Here is a 22,758-nt window from a genome sequence, read left to right as displayed (position 1 = left end):
AACGGTAGCGCGTCTGACTCCAGATCAGAAGGTTGCGTGTTCAAATCACGTCGGGGTCAAAAAAATCAACACTCTTACCTTTTCACTGTCAAATTCAGTGACCGCACTTTGACTGAAGGAGAATCACTGGGCCTTTGAATGTCGAAGCATTACTGAAAAGTGAAGGATTTTGGTGAAAAATACCAGCCTTTGCTGTAATGACTTACTCAGGCTTTGACAGAGTCGAGCAAACAGTGGACTGAGCAAGCACTGATAGCCACAGTAAATTGTTTAGCAGCCTGGCGTTTTGACCAGGATCTTGCCCTCACGAGTGTGACGGCACATTTTGCTTGGATTTAAAGAAATCGCCTGAACAGGGACTTGAACCCTGGACCCTCAGATTAAAAGTCTGATGCTCTACCGACTGAGCTATCCAGGCTTCTGAAAGGCTTTGCACTGACGTGGCTCCAAGTTCGCTCTTACTAACGCACGGTGGTAAGTATTGCACGGTGTAACAAGGTAACAGCAAGCAAAAACGTCTGCAGGGGCAACAGAGAATGGCTCTTCCTGCTCTGAAAGCTTCCATCGCTCAAGGCCTCAATAATAGATTCTGAGAAAAGTGGGAAAGTTTATCTGCGAGACAGCTGTGGGACCTCGTGGCGCAACGGTAGCGCGTCTGACTCCAGATCAGAAGGTTGCGTGTTCAAATCACGTCGGGGTCAAAAAAATCAACACTCTTACCTTTTCACTGTCAAATTCAGTGACCGCACTTTGACTGAAGGAGAATCACTGGGCCTTTGAATGTCGAAGCATTACTGAAAAGTGAAGGATATCAAATGGTGTTCGGACAACTTTCTGGCTGTGAATGCCAATACAACAAAATAAATGATCATTGATTTTAGCTGTCACAGAGGAGAGATACCACATACCATTGTCAATAATACACCAATAGAGAGAGTCAATACTTATAGAGAGAATTGAATTGAATTAAGAATTGAAATTGATGACAGGCTGAAGTTTGACAAATGTGCCAACGCCAAAGTTAAAAAGCTGCAACAATTGATGTTTTTCCTGTGGAAATGAAATGGTTTTAAGGTTGACCGTTATACCTTGGAGCTGTTTTATAAAACTGTCCTCCAGAGCATCTTGTCCTTTGGTTTTATTTGTGTTTTTGGTAAATGTGCAAGCAAGATCATGTCAAGCTGCAACGCATGATCAAAATAACTAGTAGAGTCATTGGGTGTGATCAGACGTCTGCTACTCAGTTGTGTAAATATCTAATATTGTGTAAAGCTGAACGCATCCTCAGAGACCCCACTCATCCACTACACAATACATTTCAAGTAAGTCAGTGGGGCAATAGAAGTATGCTCTAAAGAAAGATAAAAAAAAACACTAGAATCAGTAAATCATTTGTCCCCTCAGCGATCAGGCTCTTAAAATGAAAGACACAGTTCAAAACAAAGGACTTTATGCTCTACCCTCTTAACTTGTATTGCACTGGATGAATTTTTAGCCTAATTTATTATCTGTGGAGAATATGTGCAATGTGTGTGTGTGTGTGTGTGTGTGTGTTTTGGTACCTCCACATATAGTGAGCACTATGGCACATAACATGTCAAACTAGCTCAAGTAGGAACAACACCATTGGAACAGCACCATATTGTAAGTAGGAACAGCACCATATTGTTAAACTGACACTTTAGACTTTTTAAAAATACATTTTATTTAAAGAACTTTTATGAAGTAGTGCAAAATAAATCCCCTAGGTGGAGCTATGATCCTCAAGCACATCTTTCTAATGAAACATCCTGGGTGTTTCTGTCAGGCTATGAGAGTATTTTTGGCTGTTCATTAATTTCCGATGACATGGTGCTTGGAGGTTTGGTCTGTCCCGCCTGCTGCTGCGGTTTCGGCTTGCTCGTGGGTTGCATCAGAGACCTCATTCGCTTTGTTTTTGCGTCTTCAAATGGGCCATTTCGGGCTGATGGAAGATTAGAAGATTGCAGTGAAATGGGAAAATTACAAATATTCCCACCGGTGCTTCATGAAAGTATGATCACTTCTATTAGTCCTTGCACTTCATCAGAGAACAGCAAAGCTCTTCATCAGAGAACAGCAAAGCTCTTCATCAGAGAACAGCAAAGTTCTTCATCAGAGAACAGCAAAGCTGTCTGTCTCTCTTTCCATCTGTCTATCTGACCGCCTGTCTATCTGTTTGTCTGTCTTCTTTCTGTCTGTTTTATGTTTCATTAAAGGATCCCCATTAGCTTGTGCCATAGCAGTTCGCTAGTCTTCCTTGGGTCCAGTCTGTCTGTCTGTCTGTCTGTCTGTATGTCTCTGTCCGGCTATCTACTTGTCTGTCTGTCTCTCTTTTTCTATCTGTCTGTCAACCTGTCTGCTTGTCTGTCTGTCTGTCCTCTGTCTGTCTGAAAAATCCTTTCTGTTCAACGGACCAAGCACCAGTGAACATGTATGGGAGACACAAACCTAAGTGAAGTAGTGATATCAGAAATGTAGATAAACACACACAGCACTGATATCAGTACTGCAGAGGAAAAGTTCTCAAGCCCTTGTGCAATCAGCTGGGATTTCATACAGTCGTCAACCTCTCATCACATGCAGACACTCATACCAAAACAACCTAAGAATAACACATCCCCACACAATTAGGCCCACATACCAAAACAAGCCAAGAATAACACATCCCCACACAATTAGGCCCACTCATACCAAAGCAAGCCAAGACTAACACATCCCAACACGGTTAGGCCCACTCTCTCCCTAAGACTAACACATCCCAACACAGTTAGGCCCACTCTCTCCCTAAGAATAACACATCCCAACACAATTAGGCCCACTCATACCAAAACAAGCTAAGACTAACACTCTCTTCTTCTGGCTGTGTTTACATTGGCAGGGATGTTGGAGGGCTTATGTAATGGTGTTAATAAAGTGCTCCATATAGTTAATGTTAAATCCTGCAGGGATGTTGGAGGGCTTGCAGTTTTAGTTTTTCATTGGGGGGAGGCTCCTCAGAAACCTCATGTCAAAAGAAGAGTCAGCAAGGTGTGATAGTATGTACATGCAGGCAGTGTTGTGCCTGAATGCGTTGATTGAACGATAGTTCATGAACTCGTTCATATTTTGGGCGAACGTGAACTGAACGTACTGTATTACTGCCTGATGAACGTTACTGTGAACTCGTTCATTCTGGTGTCTGTGAACGGCACGCTCTCTCAGTTTATCTTTGTTCAATAGGGTACCAGATTTCTATAGAGCTTTCCAGGCGAAAACCCAGCTACACACCGTAAACAGGCCTTAACCCTTTAGGCGCCAGGTTTTAAAAAAAACATCATTCGATTTTTACATCAAAATTTCAAAAGGCCATGGCTTGAAAGTGGTCAGAGATAAAGTCCTACTGTAAATGTGAAAATCATTGAGTATGAACAAAAGTTCATGAAGGGGGTACATTTACACATCTAATTTGCATATTATGACGTCACTGGATGACAACCACCTCGAATTATGCACATTTCAGTAAATACTGGATGTTGAACATATTTGAGCAGTTTTACTTACTTTTTTGTCATTTCACCCACGTAACACCTGAACAGGAAAGCAGTCACATGTAAACCAACAATAGTAAACTATTACTATAACCACAAACCCTATTCTACTATACAATAAAGTAGCCTGGTCAAATCAGTTCCTATCGCGGGTGACTTTGTAGTTCTTCAGAGCCCTATTTTTACTACCCCTGCTGTCTTTACTACTACTCCATTACGGACACCATCATCACCTTTACCACTGACACCTTCAGCTACGTTGGGCAGAGGGTCAACATAGGCGTGGTATGCTTAGTGAACACTGTCGGAAAGACGCAAAGACGCACCTCCATTCACTGACGCAGCGTGACTAGACGATCGCTCATATTCTCCAAAAGGCAGATATTCTCCTTCAGAATCAGACAAGGTAAATAACAGACCCAAGACTTCATCACATGTTAACTTTTTCTTCAACGTTTGGTGTATTTCTGCTTCAATTTGTGCAAAACTGGCCCGCATCGCTTCCGCGTTATGGAGGAAATGCACGTCTTCTTCGTGTGTTTCTCGCGTGTTTCTCCTGTGCTTCCTGAACATTTTGAAAAAAAAGGTTGAGCTTGAATCGAAGCTCTGGGTGTCTGCCAACTAGTGGTGGAGAGTACAAATGAGATTTGTCACCGTACATGGATCTATCGTCTGTTTTAATCAGTGACGTTGTTTGTCGCAATTTTACGACTTTGGCGGGTAAAGGGTATGTAGCGGAAAAAACACCCGTCCTGGCCACTCCAGCCGCCGTGTGAGGCCTCATCAGGTCAGGACAACACCCACCCACCACAGGCTTCAGATAGATACACGCTGACTCCACCATGCTAACAACGCTTCAGATAGCGGTGTGAGGCGAGGTCACTGCAGGTCTGCTGAGTGAAATTATTCCCGGAGCTTCGTCTGAAAATTTGCTGCGCAATTGATCAAGGAACCGCGGAACGACAGAAAAAGAAAACAAACGTTTCTGCAATCAGTAGGAAATACTTGCTCATTTGGTGTCATGAAACATAGAGGCATACAATTAAGTCGTGGTATGAGCGTTTATTCAATGCATATGCCATAAATGCATGCGTGTGCACGTCCGTGCGAGAAACCACTCGATAACGTTAGTAACAAAGCTCCGCTTCAACCTATAAGGCTATTTAATTATGAAACGACATTTAATAGAACAACGTGGATTAATGCAACTTCCATAAAACAGAGCACAGACTAGGCTATATAAAACACTGTCTAGCATTAAGTATTAATGGAGAATATCTTCACAAAGTTTAGCGTTTGCAGCTTCCAGTAGCAGCAACTGGAATCCATGCATTTCCACTGAATTATTTTTTGGAATCTGATCCCTTATCATACCTGTTCATTCTTACTGCCGCCGACTTTATCGCGACTAAATTCAAGATGGCTGCAAACGCTAAACTTCGTGAAGATACTGTCTGTATAAATCGTCTTGTAAGTAAACTACCAGTGCTTTTTCAAAATTCTCAATGTCTCGTTTTAAATGTCAGGGCCCTCGGAAGTCTACCAATGAAGTGTGGAGATACATTGAGCCTCGTAAATGGTGTAAAACAGTGATTTATTTGCATGGCTAGCCCGATGCCGAAGCACCACCATTGAAAAAGCTGTTGGTAGCGTCGGCTAACTAGCACCAGATTTTGGAGTGCAGGGGACAAGCCGAGATGGGCTATGAGACATACGTTCACACTCGGTATCATGTTTCAACACACTTTAGGTCAATATCACACCGGAATTCTCCTTTAAAGTCAAATTTGAATATAACGTGGCCAAAAGCTATTAATTAGTCTTCCTGTTAAAGATCTCCAGTTCAGTGAGTTACGCCTATCTGATTCGCCTTTTACCATTCACAAAAAACTGATATTGTGTTTCCTGAATCCTTAAATTCAGGCATTAAATGAAATGTAATTAAATAGCATGTAAATATTCTTTCTGCCTACCAGTGTATGATGCTTGCATGAGGGAAACATCCTAAAACAATATGGCACCCATTTAATTGCTGTTGTTTTTAATTCTCATGCAAACATCATGCAACCATGCAAAAACAATGAAACTATTGTAATTATATTTTACATTACTAAAGCAGTCCTCTGATGTGCATGTTTTCACAAACTTTTGTAAACAATCTTAGCACTTTAAACATTGACTGCTTTGAAGTGCATAACAATATATCATAACAATAATAGTTGTGATATCATAATGATAATTTGATGGGGGAGGGGGGGGGGTCCCTATGACCCCAAAGTATGCCTTGACTGGGCCTCAGGTCAAAGAAGTTTGAGAAAGGCTTATGTAGACGATAAAGCAGCAAGGAGGCGTTGTATGATCATTTAAACGAGTTTTATGACAAGGTCGGTGAGGATGGGAAAAATCGTACATTTCTGTACAAACTTTGCCCGCCGGCGTTCAAAAAGAAAATCTGCACTTCAGTCACGTCCACAGCAAACCTGAAACGGCACATTGAACTGAAGCACCCGGCTAGCCTTTTAAGGTGCAAGCAGATAAAAAATCAAAAGACAGATCCTCAACCCAAATCCCAATAAAGGCACACTATGCAGGTTTTTTAGCTTAATATGCAAGTTTTTTAGCTCAATTCACCTTCATTTACCAGCTTCAGAGTCATTGGAATGGTTATATGACTTTTTTCGGGTTGAATTTCGGGCCGTCTCGCTTCCCCCTAGGGCCTGTGAGCGGAAAAAACACCCTTGCAACTTTGGGCCGGTGGGCCGACGGCCTCAGTGTCAGGAAGTATAACGAGTGTAACAAATTGCTTTACTGCATTCAAATACACATACACGCCAGGCACCGGCTAGAAAAAGGTAGCGATGGAGTTTCTCAGACATTCGTCATGACAGAGCCAGCGAAAAAGAAGCAAAAACAAAAAAAAAAAACAGTAAGGAAATTGCCAATACTGCATAGCTTACCTTTAACTGCATTCTATATGGGCTGTAATAGCTCGCAGCAACATATGGAAAAAAAGAACTATGAACTAGTTCATTTTTTGGAACTGTGAACTTAATTCAAAATTTTGAATTATGAACTATGAACTGAACTAGTTCATTTTAAAATTTGTGAACTGAACTTTGAACTAGTTACCGTAGAAAGTGATCTTTCCCAACACTGCATGCAGGGCATTTGTTTTCCCCTCCAGAAATCAACGTTTCCTTTGGTCTTCGGTCTTCCTGCTCCCTGGCTGTTTCCGAGCTCGGTCTTGTGAGTTCAGAATAACAACTTGTGCCCCACACCTCCATGGGTTCCCAGAGCTGTAAAAACAGAACGCTGCTACCGCCACTGCTGCTTCATCTCTAACTCTCTCCCTAGCATGCTGCAGAACAGGAGAGGGAGGCAGAGAGAGAGAGAGGGGGAGAGAGGGAGAGAGAGAGAGGGGGAGAGAGGAAGAGAGAGGGGAGAGAAAGGGAGAGAGAGAGAGTGCAGGGTTCATTGTGGACACAAAAGCCCAAGCAGATAACACTGCCAATGTAAACAGTGCACAAGCAGATAACACTGGAGCGAGAGCACTCTCTCACTTATCACACTGTCTCACACTATCACACCGCCTCACTCTAGCACACTGTCTCTCGCTCTATCACACTGTCTCACTCTAGCACACTGTCTCACACTATCACACTGTCTCACACTATCACACTGTTTCACTCTATCACACTGTCTCACTCATTCTATCACACTGTCTCACTATCACACTGTATCACACTGTCTCACTCTAGCCCACTGTCTTACACTATCACACTGTATCACTGTCTCACTCTAGCACACTCTCACACTATCACACTCTCACTCCATCACACTGTCTCACTCTATCACACTGTCTCACTCACTCTATCACACTATCACACTGTATCACTCTAGCAGACTGTCTCACTCACTCTATCACACAGTCTCACTTACTCTATCACACTGTATCACTCTATCACCCTCTCACACTGTCTCACTCTAGCACACTGTCTCACTCACTCTATCACACTGCCTCACTCACTCTATCACCCTCTCACACTGTCTCACTCTAACACACTGTCTCACTCACTCTATCACACTGTCTCACTCTTTTTACAGGGTGTAAGAACTCTCATTCATTAGCTGTGGCACAATTAGTGCACATGTGCAGAATGGGGGTTGGAACGGATAGCCACTCCCACTGCTGTTTCCTTGGTAACCCAGACTGCTTGGCCTGAAAGGAGGACTCCAGCTCTGCCTCATTAAGGGCTCCCAGACTGCTTGGCCTGAAAGGAGGACTCCAGCTCTGCCTCATTAAGGGCACTCAGTCAGTGCAAAGCATATCAAGTACATTCTTTATTCTTTATTAGGATCCCATTAGCTTCCCCAAAAAAGGGTCACTAGTCTCCCTGGGGTCCTGTAGTAAAAATAATAATACTAAAACATTTAGTCATCATCATTACAAGTGTCGAAATACATTGGAATTACATCTCATTTGGATTAAAACAAAATCAAATTTAAAAACACAATGACAAAAAAAAGTGAAGCATAGTGACTACTTATATCTGACACAGTTCTCAATGTTTTTAATATCCAAAGAGAGCCTATTCCACATAACAGAGCCCCTGTAGAGGACAGTCATACAGTTGGTGCATGGTGCTGGGACACCCAAAAACCCATTTGTCACTTGTTATGTTCCATACCTATGACAATCACCTGCCAGTTTCAGCCAATTGGAAAAGAACTGAGGTGTAAGTAATCCAAATGAGACAGCACAATTGACCTAATAACATCAGTAATCCAAGTAATCCAAAGTAAGTAATCCAAATGAGACAGCACAATTGACCTAATAACATCAGTAATCCAAGTAATCCAAAGTAAGTAATCCAAATGAGACAGCATAATTGACCTAATAACATCAGTCATTGTGGAGGATGAGACATACGAAGTACATATAAAGCACAAATAGAACACACAACATATAAAGCAGATATAAAGTATAAATAAAGCACATATAAAGTATACATAAAGTACATAAAGCACATATAAAGCAGAGCACATATAAAGCATAGCACGTATAAAGCATGTATAAACCACAGCACATATAAAGCACAGCACATATAAATCACATATGAAGCACCGCACATATAAATCACGTATAAAGCACATATAAAGCACAGCACATATAAAGCTCAGCACGTATAAAGCACAGCACATATAAAGCACATAAAGCACAGCACATATAAAGCAAGTATAAAGCACATATAAAGCACAGCACATATAAAGCACAGCACGTATAAAGCACATATAAAGCACAGCACATATAAAGCACATATAAAGTACAGAACATATAAAGCACAGCACATATAAAGCACATATAAAGCACAGCACATATAAAGCACAGCACATATAAAGCACGTATAAAACACATATAAAGCACAGCACATATAAAGCACATATAAAGCACAGCACATATAAAGCACAGCACATATAAAGCACATATAAAGCACAGCACATATAAAGCACGTATAAAGCATGTATAAAGCACATTTAAAGCACATATAAAAGCACATATAAAGCACATATAAAGCACAGCACATATAAAGCATGTATAAAGCACATTTAAAGCACATACAAAGCACAGTACATACAAAGCACAGTACATATAAAGCACAGATAGATAGATAGATAGATAGATAGATAGATAGATACTTTATTGATCCCCAGGGGAAATTCAAGGTCTCAGCAGCATACAGACAACACAAACAGATTATTTAACAGCAGAAAGAGTTATTAAAGTATATAATATAAAAACACAACTAAGCAATAATGACAGTAGAAGATAAAGAATATGCTAAATATACTAAAATACAAATTATACTAACACTTAACCCTCTAGGCGCCACGGTCGAGTTTTCTCGACAAGATGCGGCACTGAATAAAACGGCCGATTTTGTCAAATAGGGTGTCATAATTCGTTCAAACTCCACTCCACTAGATGGCAAACATGTCATACGTCATCACCGAGTCAAAAAAACGTCATGCTTCTATACAAAATCTTCCCGCTAGAGCGCATTCAATCAGTGCGAGAAATACCGGAGCTAGTGTGCGTGTGTGCCATTTTTATCAGAGCGGTATTGTCAACGTCAGAGAGTATTTGCATTACATTATCGTGTAATGGCATCAGAAAAGTTTATTTAAAGGAGAATATCTGCCTTTAGAAAATGACGGTGATTCGTTTACTCACCACGCTTCAGATGCGTCCCTGCCTTGCAATGGTGCAGCTGGACAAAGTTTAGACCTACACCAAGCACAAATGAATCCTTTGCCCAATGTAGATGGTCCTTTGCCCAATGCTGGGAACAATGTTTCACGGGTTCGTAGTGTTCATCGGGAAGTTAGCAGGCGTGTTAGTGATGTGAGAAACGAGGCTGGAAGTTATGTGGGGGTCCAGCTATGACAGGCTATTCAAAATCTGCCCAATCATTAATTTGGTCATCCCCCGGTTTTCAGCAGTGTATGGCCCATCTAAGCAGCTGTCACTGGATGAAATGACCATTGCATTCAAAGGGAAATCCACACTCAAAATGTATAACCCAAACAAACCAGACAAATATGGTTACAAAGTATTTGTTCTGAGTGAAGCAAAGTCAGGCTATATGCTACAGTGGTCCATGTACACTGGACAAAATAGGCCTAATGCTGATTTCGGTGCCACACACCTTGTTGTCCGTGAGCTGATGGCCCCGTACACAGGGAAAGGGCATGAGGTGTACATGGACAGCTATTACACCCCGCCAGCCATAGCAGATGAGCTGGCAAGCAATGATTCGGGTTTGTGTGGGAGTGTCAGCAGTAACAGGAAGGGGATGCCAAAGGGCCTCACCCGTGAACAGCTGCCATTGAGCAAGGGAGATGATCCAGTCTTCATGAGGAAGGGGAAGTTGCTAGCTTGTGCGTGGCATGAAACAAAGCGCCTCACAATGCTCTCTACACTGCATTCCAACACATGTGTCAGAAAGCGCATCAGGACCAAACACACTGATAGTGGCTATAGGGAGATAAATAGGCCTGTTTGTGTTCATGACTACAATTCTTTCATGGGGGGTGTCGACACAGCAGACCAGAGAATGAAGACCTACCTCTTTCCCCATAGATCAAGGAAATGGTACAATAGGATTTTCAATGCCATTCTCAGTGTAAGCATGGTGAATGCCCACATCATTTACTGCCGCTGCACTGCTGCTCCTCACAAGCCCCTGAAAGTCTTCGTGCAGGATGTCATCACTGCTTTACACTGGAAGGCTTCTCCAGGAAAGAGAGCAACAAAGGCCGAAAAGTCATCCCCTCACTGGGAGACATGCCACAGAGACTCACTGAGCCACTTTATCTGCCAGGCTGATGGTAAGCCAGATTGTGTCGTTTGTTCTGATCGGACCCGCCCTAAAGGCCGCTGTCAGACAAAATACATGTGTAGGCAGTGTGGGTTGGGTCTTTGTGTTGTGCCTTGCAATGAGAGGTACCACACCCTGAAACACTACAAGAAATGTCACCTGGATGGATAGGGAGTCATTATCTCTACAGCAAAAGGCCTGCTACATAAATTCTTTTTTTTGTCTGCCATTTATTAGTATTGTTATTTTATGATTTAGACTGTTGATTTACTATCTATTTCCCTGACCATTTAGTAGTGTGCACTATGTGTTCTTTTTTGTGAGTTCATGTCCTTGTGATGTATGTGTCTTTGTCAGCTAAAAAAAACAACCAAAAAAACATCAACAAAAACAACAAAAAGAAAAAAAATACTAACATTGTCTCTCATCTTGTCTCGTCATCTCACTCCTGATCTGTGCCTTGCCGTGGCGAGTGAGCTTTTGAACTAAACAGGTCTTGTCTACTTGTGTTTGTGTGTCATATGAATAAAATATATGTGCCCCATACATGGAATCAGAGTGCCTACTGTATGTAGTAAATGGAAAATCTCTACAGCAAAAGGCCAACCTACCGCTACATTCATTCGGTTTGTTACTGCCATTTATTAGTAATGATTTACATAGTTTGTTTACTACTTACTATTTACCTGAGCATTCAGTATTGTGCAATACAGCACACAGAAGGTGAGGGACATTTTGGGGGGAAAGAAGTGCTGAATTTTATCATTCAAACATGTGACTTTTCATGAAAATTCTATAATCCAAGATGGCCGCCACGTCATATGACATCATATGACGTCATAATAAGCAAATTAGATCAAATTTAATCCCTACATAAACTTTGGGTCATTCTTAATATTTCTTTAATTTACAGAAAGTCTCTATCTCTTATCACGTTTAAGATATAACCTTTTGAAATTAAGATGTCGAACTTAATAAATTAAGAAAAATCGAACGTTTCGAAAAAATAACTCTGGCACCTAAAGGGTTAATCTAAATCAATTCTAAAAACAGTATCCACATAGTGGTGATGAATCAATCAGAGGTGCTTGCAATGACTGAGGCAGGGACTGAGCCTGTGATTCTCTGTGCATAGTAAGGTATGGTAAGGTGCTCTAAGGTGCTCTGTGTGAATGAGTGTCATGGTGGTAGTGCAATGGTAATAGTGGTCATGGTGATAGTGCAAATGAGTAAGTCCAACAGTGCAACAATGCAGAAATAAAGTAAAGTAAAGTCTATATATCTATATATTTAACTATTTAAAGAAAATGTATAAGTGTGCCCACAGTTCGGCTGTGGCATGGAGGGGGGGGGGGGGGGTTATGCTGATGTGCTAATATAGCACGCAAACAGTGAGGCATAAAGACAGTGGTAAAAGTGGCTAGTGGACAGACAGTATCCAAACATGGAGGGGGTGAAGAGGCAGACAGACTATGCAGAGAAGTCTATCTCTCCTCTTCCCGTAAATGAGGTTCAATGGCCCTGGGGACAAATAATTTTCTCAGTCTGTCCGTTGTGCAAGGCAGTGAGCGAAGTCTCCAGCTGATCAGGCTCTTCTGCTTAACAATAGTGCTGTGGAGTGGGTGACACTCATTGTCCAAGATGTTGATCAGTTTGTTCAGGGTCCTTTTGTCAGATAGTGAAGTAATGCACTCCAGTTCAGCTTCCACTACAGAGCCAGCTTTCCTTACCAGCCTGTCAATTCGCCCCGCATCCTTCATCCTTGTGCTTCCTCCCCAACATAGCATAGAAGAGGACGCTGGCAACAACAGACTGGTAGAACATCCTGAGGAGCTTACTGCACACATTGAAGGACCGCAGCCTCCTCAGGAAGTACAGTGGGTCCTAGTTAAGAATTGACACTTCATTCACCATCAAGGTGATTCACGCAGCTGGGTGAAATGTAAGTACAACTGCAGCCGCTTGGGGGGGCAGCATAGTCCGCTGTGTGGCGTTCCACGGTCGAACCGGACGGAGCATTCACAGCAAGGGCTGTGATTGGCTGAGTTTTCAGTGCGTTTCTCTGTGTTTTTAGCAGCCCCTGCAACATGCTAGTCCACTGTAGCCTATAAGCTTTGTACATAATGTTAAACATAGTTTTGGATTCAGTGGCAAGATGTCGTGATTGTACAGTGCCTGTCTCTCAGTAATGTTTTCAAATGAGAGCTTCGTCAGCTGGCAGTAGGGTACTTTGTCGGCAGTCATGAGAAGTTCGCTTGCTAACAGAACATAAATATGCTGCCCAGAAACCTCGTGAATAGTTCTGATTTGTTTTACTACACTAATGAGGTCAAATATAGCCTTTGCCTACAGCATCTCCTTAACAGTAATGTTAACAAAATGACAGCATTCATTTGACAAAGGAAAATGAATTCGGTCACTCAAGACTGTGCCACAGCAACAGTCTACAGGCTACAGTCCTACCCAATAGGCCTACTCGAAGCAGATAGCGTTGTCTGACGGTTGAGTGGGTTAATGCGCGTATTTCCAGAACAGGTCTGCAACTTTCAGGCAGTTCTGAGTTCGAATCTAGGCAGGAGCAGAGCCATATAAAGGCCTAGGCCTATTGTTATCATTTTTTGCAAGGTGTTACTCCTGGCAATACTTGTTTATATGACGTTTGGTGATTAGTTGATAGCTGTTTTTGGGACACGTTAAACGTTCTTTATAATGAGCGCATACGGGGAGTAAAACTACTGTTACGCACTGTTACAACTGTAGGCTACAATGATTGCAATACAAAAATATGCGCGTGTTAGTTTAGTTAGTTTTGTGATGTTTTGCACTTTTGCCTCATGTGTTTTCAGGTTTGAGGGCTTTTTTGGCAACATTGACCTTGGTTAGACTCTGCATATGTTATTTCTCTGTATGGAAAATAAAGTCAATTTTCGACACACGTCTGTTATTAGTTCAATAACAAGTGTTCATTGTTAAAACATGTGACTAGTGAAACTCAAATGATTTTAGAAATATTTAGCCAAAGCCAAAAAGTGTTAGAGAGAAGGAGAGACGCCAGTGCAGCTCAGATGTCTTCTTAATTTTCTTTATTCTTTAGTAAAAGGTGCAGAACATTATTAAACTTTGACTAACGTTCGATGTTTTCGTTAGTCAAAAACATCGACACATCGAAACGTTAGACAAAGTTTAATAATGCTCTGCACCTTTTACTGAAGAATAAAGAAAATTAAGAAGACATCTGAGCTGCACCGGCGTCTCTCCTTCTCTCTAAAATATCTGTCCTGGCCTGGTTGCACCGGATTGTCGCCAAACGACAGAAGCGCGAGAACCCTCCTTTGTCTACCAAAGTGTTACTTTGTGCCCCGCGCTCCCCCACTGCTTGTGAAAGAAGGGGGTGGGGGAGGGGGGCTTAACGTGAAAAAGCTTAATGTCCCAAAACGGCAACAAGTCATAATGGTAGGCTACAGGAAGTGGGGGGAGGGTATGGGATGACCAGAGCCGTCTTCGCTGTGCTATTCAGAAAGCATCTTCTATTGTCTTTCCAGGCGCACACAGCTCGTTACCATATAGCCTATCGAGTGCCTTAACAGATAGGCTCTGCTCTTGGGTTTGGTCTCACAGCGAACTCAACCCTCTTGTTGCTTGCAGTTTGTTAAATAAAGCGATGCAGATTATATCATTTATTTCTGATTAATAGCGTCTTTTGATGTATTTTGCAACATCTCCTTGTTAGGCTGGGCTACTGTCAATGTCCTGTACAGGTAAATGTTCAACAATTGCTGGTGTAGGCCTACAGGCTATAATCAATTAGGGACTGTTCGTTATTTATTTAAGGGGCTACCGGAGGAGTTTTGGGAGCATCAGTCAAAAAAGACGTGACCCTCTCTCGCCAGCAAGAAATTTTTCTATGATCCTCCAAAGTGATTGAGAAAAAACGCATGACCCTCCCCAGTCCCAACAATTTATTGATGCCTTCTGTAGGCTACTGGGTCAATTTGGGAGCTTGCATACGACACCTTCCTTGAAATAACTTGAAAAGGCTGTCGTTTGCACAATTTCACAAATAATCATCGGGACCGAAACAAACCTGTCAACTTTTCCCAGGTTTATCGCGTATTTTAACTTTTTCCTCGCTGTCTTAGGAGGAGCTGCAGGGCCGTCGCAAGGGGGTGCGAGGCCCTGTGCGAACTTGACAGATGCATGAACTTACGTGCATAAAATCATGCGATAGCTTACTTTACACATAGCCAAGGCTACCGTCGGTGCATTTTAGTAGCCTAGTCTAATAAGCTACACCAGCTTGTCTTTAAGAGGGGAAATTGTATAGCCTATAACATTAGCTGAGTCACATGTTTGGCCATATGGTGGCTACATCACGAAACCAAATAGTATAACAAAGGCGAACACTTTAACAGGGAAAATTAATTGGGCATGAATCATTGTGCTGAACGGTATTTGTCAATGAGCAGAAACACACACGACATTCACACTGTTGATAAGATGTGCACTATGGAAACTGGTCTGTAGGCTAACATTGGACAAATAAATGACACTGACTTGCCATATCCTGACTCTAAAAAAACATTGTCATGCTTTGCCGCAAACTCAGCAATGAAATCATAGGCCAGTTTGCAGGTAGCATAACGTCTTTTTCAATTCATAGAAGGGAGAGCCCAGTCTCTCCTGTGACATTGAGGTGCGCAAATAGTTTTTAATAGCCTGTTCAACTTCGAAAAGCTTCACCCGATGCCAGTCACTGATCGCAATTTTAAATTTCGGGAAGCTTCGTTTAATCTTTTTAAGTTTTAAATGCAGTAGGCCCCTATCTGCCCCCTTTGGAATTATATCTTGAGCCTATTATGAGGTCCAGTGCGTTATGTCCTGGGATTTGGACGTGCTCAAAAAGAAAAGAAAAAAACACTTTTTTTATAGATGGTTATGAGGAGCAATATGAGTCTGAACTCCGTGTCATTCAGACTCAACCCTCTTGTTGCTTTGATATCTTTTTCGTTGTCGTTTGAATGTCGGCAAGCAGGCATGTTGCGGTTGCAATTTAAGTGAAATTTTTACAGTAGGCCTACAACATGCAACATGCTTGTTAGGCTGGGCTACTGTCTTGTACAGGTAAATGTTCAACAATTGCTGGTGTGCAGGCTATAATCAATTAGCTAAATCATTTGTCCAGCTGTTTAAAATAAAAATCGTGCTACTTTCAAACGCAAAGGTGCTTTGATATCTTTTTCGTTTGAACGTCGGCAAGCAGGCATGCTGCGGTTGCAATGAATGAGGATAATTGGTTTTATCTGCGGATTTATTTTTTGTTTTATGACTCACTCCAGTCTCAACAGCACGTCTACTTTTTCCACACGCATCTAAGTTCTAACACACATCCCCTCTCGCTTTCTCTCTCTCCATCCCTGCGCACGGGGCTCTCTTAAAGGAGCTGCACCATTTTACAACAATTGCATCTACATTTTCATATTAGAATGTTTTGTCTGTTTAAGTGTAAGCTTAAACTACCGTGATCAATTTAAGTTCCCGTGCCCCCGCTGAAAGTCTCATGCGCTTATCGTTACACTATCAAATCTATAAGTAACCGTGACAAATAGGGTATAAAATATATAAACTCACGCTATTGTATTATCATATATGTTTGGTAATGGCTCACTGCGTCATGGAAGCAGTTAAGTCAAGTCACATCAAAAATAGTAGTGGCAGAACTCCCAAGTGACACCTTGTGGTTGTTTGTGTCAACTGCAGTTTGTGCCATTTCTGCTGAGAAAATGGGGTGCGTGATTCATGAAGGAACCCGTCCAAACTTAACTGGGACCCAATGTACAGCCTGCTCTGCCCTTTCTTGTAGAGTGCATCAGTGTTGGCTGACCAGTCCAGTTTATTGTTCAGGTGGAGACCCAGATACTTGTAGGTGCTAACCACCTCCACATTGACCCCATCAATGTGGACTGGTAGCAGAGTGGGCTTAGACCTGCGGAAATCCACCACCATCTCCTTGGTCTTTGAAGTGTTAAGTTGAAGATGATTGAGTTTGCACCATTGCACAAAGTCCTCCACCAGGCTCCTGTACTCCTCCTCTTGCCCGTTCCTAAAACACCCCAGAATTGCAGTATCATCAGAAAACTTCTGCATGTGGCATGACTCGGTGTTGTAGCAGAAGTCAGATGTGTACAGGGTGAACAGGACTGGAGAGAGCACAGTTCCCTGTGGCGCTCCGGTGCTGCAGATCACAGTGTCAAAGAGACAGTTCTTCAGTCTGAAGAACTGTGGTCGCTCGGTCAGGTAATCTGTAATCCAGGTTACCAGGTGAGCGTCCACACCCATCTGCAAGAGCTTGTCTCCCAATCTGAGGGGCTAGATGGTGTTAAAAGCACTTGAGAAATCAAAGAACATGATTCTCACAGCACTTTTCCCCTTGTCCAGGTGGGAATGTGTCCTGTGTAGAAGATAAGTGATGGCATCGTCCACGCCCACTTTCTCCTGGTATGCAAACTGTAACGGGTCTAGTGCAAGGCGTACCTGGGGTCTGAGCATGCCTAAGACCAGTTGCTCCATTGTCTTCATCACATGTGATGTAAGAGCGACAGGTCTGTAGTCATTAAGCTCACTAGGGTGTGGCTTCTTAGGGACAGGGGTAAGACATGATGTCTTCCACAGTGTTGGAACTTGTCCAAGGCGTAGGCTCAAATTGAAGATGTGCTTCAGTGGCTCCCCCAGTTCAGCAGCACAGGCCTTGAGTAGCCTTGGACACAGTCTGTCAGGCCCCGCTGCTTTATTGCTGCGCAATCTCTTTAGTTGGACTGTCACTTGATCTATGGTGAGGGGTGTAAGGGGAGGGGAGGGGGAGGGGGAGGGGTGCATCTGGGATCTGTGTGTCCACACCATAAGGCGCACACCACATATGTCTGTAAATTGCTCAGCCCCAGAGAATCCCTCCACCATGGCAATGATATTGCCAGATTCAGGACAGTCTGCTCTACACACACATGTAAGGCTAGAGTAGGCGCCCTATCTCATAAGATTCCATCATAGAATTTTGACATAGAAGAGGGAGTGGGGGCGCCGTGAGCACTGGGCGAGCAGATAGGCCTACGAGTAGTGAGTTGCCGTCTATGGAAAAAGATGGATACAGCAAAAAAAAAGCTGTTGACGACTAAAAATAGAAAAAGAAAGAGGGAAAAGGAGATGGCATGTCAAGGGATGCAACAGCAGTTAAATAAGTGGACGGTGAAAGGCAACAGGTAGGATTTAAAGTGATGACGTCTGTACTGCAAATATGAATGTTAACAGACTAACTGGCGTTTGTTAAGCATAATGCCAATTGAAACATAGCCTATTCCATTCAGATAGCTAGGTGGCTACCATGCTCATACTGCACTTTTAATGGCCAACTGCAAACAGAAATGTCATGCTAGCAGCAACTCATTACATGTTTCCATATCCTAACAATGAAGGCTCCTTGTAATAACTTAATATTGTGTTGTCAATGTGGTGCAAACAAACAAGGCTAGAGTGCCTATCAGCCTTATCCATTGTGAGCAATAGCTGGCAAAATGACGTTATGAGAACCATTTAGACTCTCTTAAAGTGGCAATGCACCATTTATCAATACTTATCAATTATATAACATCAAGTTAAACATCAAATTGGCAGCATTTCTTTAAAAACATATTCAATAGACACTAATGCACAGTAATAGTGTAAATTATTGGCCTTTTGTTTTGCTTTAGTTGTTTGTTTTTTTTTTTTTTTTTTTTTAATATTGTTGTTGCATACCCCTCAAAAATGGGTAGCTGCGCCCCTGAATCCACCTCCACCCCATCTCCTCCTTATACATCTGACTTATCAATGTCTGATCCACCTCCACCCCATCTCCTCCTTATACATCTGACTTATCAGTGTCTAGTTGTTGCCATTGATGTCTGGTGTGTCCTGTACCCTATGGGGGGTATCTTTGATGATCATTTGCACATGGAAGGGCAGGGCCTCCCAGAACAGAGCATTATGCAAATAGTAACTATTATTACTATACTATCTATACTATTAGTATACTATCTGGACAAAGTGCTCCTGACTGAAATAAAGTACATCTACATGTCCCTTCATGTTCTTAGTCATCTACACATACCAAAGAATAGTTTGTTTGTGTAAACCTATTACAATGTACAAGAGTAATGCCCCACCCCATCTGTTGTGTATGTAGGTGTGTGTGTGTGTGTGTAGTGAGGGTAATGCCTGGCCCCTTTGTGTTCATTTTTATTGTACGTATGTGTGTGTGTGTGTGTGTGTAGTGAGGGTAATGCTTGCCCCCTTTGTGTTAACCCTTAGAACCCGATTGACGCAAAGTGTGTTAAAAAACACACCCTTTCTTCTCTGTTATATTTCTCCGGAACTGTTCATCGCAGCGACATGAAACCTTTATTGTGTTAAACCTTATAAAAACAGTGACTGCAAAATAATGACATCATGTACACAAACCAACGCTGCACACCCATTACTCTCGTTTGAATTACTCGCGGACCCGTGATCGGATAGATATGCCACGCATGTCAGATGAAAGAGGAGACAAAGAGCTATCCTTTGATGATACCAAGTACATCCTTCTGGGTTATAAAACAGACAAAGTGACAGCAAAATAATAACTTCATATAGCTGAACTTACGCCACGTTTTTGTCTGTTTTTGTGGCAAAGCATGTTTATAATCCAACGATATTGTGTTTCTCTATGTCAAAGCATGCTCATAATCCGGTTTTGAGATCCTAGCAAATTCCTGCATGACATCCAGTTCAAGGCTCACATTGCATCCCAATTTGTTCAACAAAGAAACACCTTTTTTGCCTTTACTTTGTTCATGGCAATGCAGAAAAAAGTTGTTGTAGACAATCATTATGAGTGCATACACCATAGGCACACACAGGCTAACATGCAAACATGGGTCAAGTCAGGTCAGATCAGTTCGTGTCACAGATATGGAGCCAGAAAGGTTATTTTTTATCACTAAATAAAAAATGCCAATTCCTTATTTTGCACGTTTAATTTTTAAACAATGCGCCCAGGGGTGTGGCAATTAACAACTTAGGGAGTGGCTTAGCGCATTGTCTAAAAATCGCTATTGTACACCTGGTCAGAAGTCTATGGCGAGTTGTTTATATGTTATTTTAGGAGCGCATTGTCAACAGTCATATTGGCGGGTGCACCTATCATCATGAACGCACACCAGCACACGTCCAAGCAAAACATTACAAATTGCACGATTACAATAGGAAACATAATTCGAATAAATATATTACTAAATACTGTACATCTCATAATGAGTAGTTATTTACCATCATTTGCAAATTGGTAATGACGGTTAAAAGTGATTAGGGGAGAGGCGAGAGACATGTATGGAGCACAGCTGAAGACGCACTGTCACAAGATAATAGCAATGCCTCTGCAGGATAAATGCTGTTTTATTCAGTCATTTGAGCAATATTACAAAGTGTGAAATTAGTTTCACTTTGCCAACGATATCAAATAATAGAGGAGTGCAAATGCGTGAAGGCTATGCTAGGTTTTAGTAAAGCATGGTTTAGTGGAATGACTATTCCATACGGTCTCGCAAGCAGCCTCCCTTAAATGTGCCGTTGAATGACAAAATACTGATGCATTTATTTGACATTTATTTGTGCACCGTTAAAGGGAATGACAGATGTCATTCTCATTGGTTTAAATTATGTTATACGCCCCAAACACACCCATGACTGATTAAAAAACCTAGGAACACCTTGTTGCGCCATGTGCTCGACGTTTGATAACGAAAACCCTCCCAATGTGGACTGGACACATCCTACTAAATTTGAATAAGCTTTTGACGAGTGAAGATGCGCTTTTGACTGTCATGATAGGGCCCTTTGTGTTAATGTCTATTGTGCGTGTATGTGTGTGTGTGTGTGTGTAGTGAGGGTAATGCCTGGCCCCTTTGTGTTAATGTTAGTGCTGTCCGTTAAACGCGTTATTAACAGCGTTAATGTAAACCTATTTTAACGGCATCAATTATTTATTTATCGTGAGATTAACATTCTTTTTGGTGGAACAAACTTTGTAGTTTTTTCACATGCTGTTGCAACAACTAGTAACGTTAGAACAACTACAACACCACACCAGATCTAGCTAGACCGGAAACTATACAATACGAACTGACGAATGGAATGGAACGTGTATGTGCTACACATACACGCCCCCTTTTAGGGGAAAGATGACTGATATAATGGAAACCTATGCTGCATCAAAGTGGGGAGCGAAAAGGGCTTATACTTACTAAATCTTGAAACAAACGTGAATAAAAGGCACAAAATAAGGTTGGTGTAAGAGTTATCTGTGTGTTTATGGGATTAATGTGACCATGTTCCTATGGTTTGCTCTCTCCAGTTTACTAACAGGAGTGTCACGAATGTATCGATAGGCACAGTCAAACTGCCCGTGGCTGACTATAATTAAGTTCAGCAAGCTTAACTTTACATGTCAGAACATCAACTAAACATAAGTCACACATTCATTCTATCATTTGTAATATGAACGTAGCCCATTTCCTACAACTAGGTGAGATAATTGGCTATGTTATACTGAAGTTCCACAGTTAGCTAGCTAGCAAGCTAACCGTTTTGCATGGGATATTGTGGTGTAAGTGTAGCTACATGCTAAATTTGTACAATACATGGGGTATTGCAAACGAATTAGGTTGGTAATGTACATAGTTTCGACATGAGTAAGTTACATAAACATAATTCTTCATAACTGCCGTGTTAGTAAAATGATTGAATATTCTGTGAATGAATAACTAGATGTAACGTCAACGTGTGATTACTAGCTGTCTTTCCCATTGGAATCAATGATATAATGTTAACATGTTTTCCGCTAAAATGGGGCGTGATGCAGATTAAATGTATCTTTATGATGATGTGCCGTTAGTAGGCGTAAGTAAAGGCATGCACACACTTGGTTGGGCTTAGGAGCCGGCCAAAGAGTAGTAGCCTAGGCTGACGCATTAGTTGTGTGCTGCCAAAGATTTTTTCACCGTCACTTGTTCTGTTATCAACATTCCTCTTTGGCTGCTACTATTTGCGATGCACTCTGCTTTCGACATTCATTTACATTAGATTCCATTCTTTTCAATACAACTCCGCACACCAGCATCGCACTTTGCAGCCGTGTAAATCACGATTCAGTTTTATGTTGTCGACACTGCTCCATAAAATCCATTGTTCATCCAGTTAACAGTGCCTGTTAAAAACTTCACCGTTAATGTGTGTGGCAAGTGACAGTGCACCATAGACTGTAGGCCTATAAAATGGCAATGCACTCATGTTGAAAAGTTCCTTATTTTCAACTGAACTCAAAGATAATGAATATAGTATGAATATAGTATATTTTCTGTTTGTTATGCCCTTTATAATGTGTGTAGGCCTACATTTTGTGCACGCACTTCTGCGGTAGCATTTATTTCAGTTTATATCAGCTATATTTCTGAAGAATATATTGTGTTGCCTCAGGTCTGCTGCACATCTTTTGAAATTTGATTTGAAATAATCAAATAGACCTACGTCTTAAAGTTCAGTTAATAAAGTAACTTGCTTTGCTTTCATTTGAATCCCAATCAAGATACACAATAATTGCTTTATTGTTAATATGGACTCCTGGAAAGTTCAGAAATGCAAAATAATACAATTTTAATGATAAAATATGTGATTAATCGTGATTAACTATAGGAATTCAGCGATTAATCGTGATTAAAAATTGTAATCGTTTGACAGCACTAGTTAATGTCTTTTGTGCGTAT

General features: G+C 41.6%; 2 non-coding genes across 2 annotated transcripts; one reads left to right on the top strand and one right to left on the bottom strand.

The window, feature by feature from the left end:
• Positions 1-345: 345 nt before the first annotated feature.
• trnak-uuu lies at positions 346-418 on the bottom strand. The gene has a single exon. It is a non-coding gene; the product is annotated as a tRNA-Lys (tRNA).
• A 211-nt stretch (positions 419-629) lies between these two features.
• trnaw-cca lies at positions 630-701 on the top strand. The gene has a single exon. It is a non-coding gene; the product is annotated as a tRNA-Trp (tRNA).
• The last annotated feature ends 22,057 nt before the right edge of the window (positions 702-22,758 follow it).

The sequence above is a fragment of the Alosa alosa genome, chromosome 2 (assembly GCF_017589495.1).
Source record: "Alosa alosa isolate M-15738 ecotype Scorff River chromosome 2, AALO_Geno_1.1, whole genome shotgun sequence".
Taxonomy (NCBI): domain Eukaryota; kingdom Metazoa; phylum Chordata; class Actinopteri; order Clupeiformes; family Clupeidae; genus Alosa; species Alosa alosa.
This window is presented reverse-complemented; position numbering and strand designations above follow the sequence as displayed.